Below are 2,178 nucleotides of genomic sequence, written 5' to 3'. Positions count from 1 at the left end.
TGAATCTAAGTCCTTTCACTGATCACATGGTCAAAGGTATTACTTTGCTATTAAACATAGCGAATAAAATTAACACCGGAAAATAAACTAGAATAATAACACTGAAAAGCACATAGCACATATAACACATAACATACAATTGTTCCTATATATTAAACTCACTGAGAAATAACCGGGGGTCAAAATAGTAATTCGGGCAACACTTCGGCTCTAAATATGACTTTCTTCGTTGAAAACCGGGAGTTTTCTTGAAAACCGGGCTCTGCGAAGGTAGAGCTTCTAACATTAGCCAGGAGGGTTCGCACCCTCCTATTTATAGGAGGCGAAGGTCTTCGGCCGAAGGGAGGAGGGGCAGCTGGCAGCTCACGAGAGGACTAGACGACGCGCATGCGAGGGCTCCAGGTGGCTCGGTTCGGACGCGACAGGTGTCTTCGGATGCGAGAAGTCACCGGGTGACTAAGCTGCTTCGGACGACTCATCGCGACATGCGTCAGATCTAGGAAAGGGTGAGTCACGACGTCGGAAACGAGGCGGACACGGCATCGGACCAATCAGAGGGTGCCACGCGAGGCTGCGGTCCAATAAGAAGATGCCACGTGGATCAACACTATTCATGCGAAAATTAAATGAAAATGTGCCCAATCTTGTAAAATCAATAACTTTCTCATACGGGCTCTGTTTTTGACGTTCTTTATATGCACGCGTAGAGAAAATTATGCTCTACAACTTTTGTTTAGACTTCGTCGGAAAATTTTGAATTTATTTTTATATTATTATTTTTAACAGACCGGGACTGGTAAATCCGTTAAAAATTCATAACTTTTTCATCCGACGTCCGTTTTCGTCAGACTTTTTACCGTTGTACTGCTAATGAAGAGACCTTCGATTCTCGTTTAGGTTGTGTCGGCTAAAAATCACTCGATCTAAAATTCGAGTTTTTAGCTGTCTACTGCTAAGCTGAAACTTGTAAAAATCATAACTTCCTCATACGAAGTCAGATTTTGACGTTCTTTTTATCGAACTTCTCGGTTTAACGAATACTACGACTTTCATTTAGATCACTAAGGCCAAAAAGTAGTTTATCAAAAACTCACTTTTTACGTCATTCGGCACCGTGCCGGTTTTATCGCGGATCTTCGATTGGTCATAACTTCTTTGTTATAACTCGGATTTCGACGAGGTTTTCGCCTACGTGTTTCTAACGAGATTATCTACAACTTTCAACAATAAAATTTTACTTATTTCAATTTTTATATTTTCGCTAAATTTCACTATTTAGCTTTTAATTGGAATCTCATAAGACTTCCAATAATTTATGAGTGATTCTAAACATAGTTTTACTTTATTTCTAGTAAAAACTATCTGTTAGAACTCAATATTCAATATCACATAATATTTCATAATATTATTTATATAAAACACGATCTCAAAACGTGTATGTTACAAATACCTCCTCCTTTTGAGAATTTCGTCCCCGAAATTACATCGATTAAAATAAATGGGGATATTTCGCTCTTATCTCATTCTTATTCTCCCAAGTATAGTTCGGGCCTCGATGGTGTTTCCACTTGACAAGCACCAACTCTACTTCTTTATTACGTAGCTTAGTCGTTCTTTCGTTTACAATCTCTTCAGGCTCTTCTACATAAGTTAACTTATTATCCAGTTTCACCTCAGATAATGGAACTGCTTCATCATAGATGCTCAAGCATTTGCGCAGATAACTCACATGGAAGACATCATGAATACCTGCCAAATCTTCAGGCAATTCCAAGCGGTATGCTTGTTTACCAATCCTCTGGAGGATTTTGAAAGGACCAACAAATCTAGGACTTAGTTTTCCTTTCTTTCCAAATCGCATAAGACCTTTCCATGGGGATACCTTCAACATTACGAAATCCCCCACCTGGAATTCTAATGGTCGCCTCTTCTTTTCCGTATAGGACTTTTGTCGATCCTGGGCGGCTTTCATTCTTTCTCGTACAATTTGAATCTTGTCGGTGGTGTCTTGAATCATTTCAGGGCCTCCAAGGATTTTCTGTCCTATTTCACGCCAACATAATGGAGTACGACACTTGCGAACATATAATGCCTCATATGGTGGCATTTTAATTGAAGCGTGGTAACTGTTATTATACGAGAATTCGATAAGAGGTAAGTATTTATCCCAGTTACCAC

The sequence above is a fragment of the Lactuca virosa genome, chromosome 6, assembly GCF_052849685.1.
Source record: "Lactuca virosa cultivar CGN04683 chromosome 6, Lactuca_virosa_CGN04683_v6, whole genome shotgun sequence".
Lineage (NCBI taxonomy): Eukaryota > Viridiplantae > Streptophyta > Magnoliopsida > Asterales > Asteraceae > Lactuca > Lactuca virosa.
The sequence above is the reverse complement of the archived record's forward strand: the minus strand, read 5'-3'. Positions refer to the sequence as shown.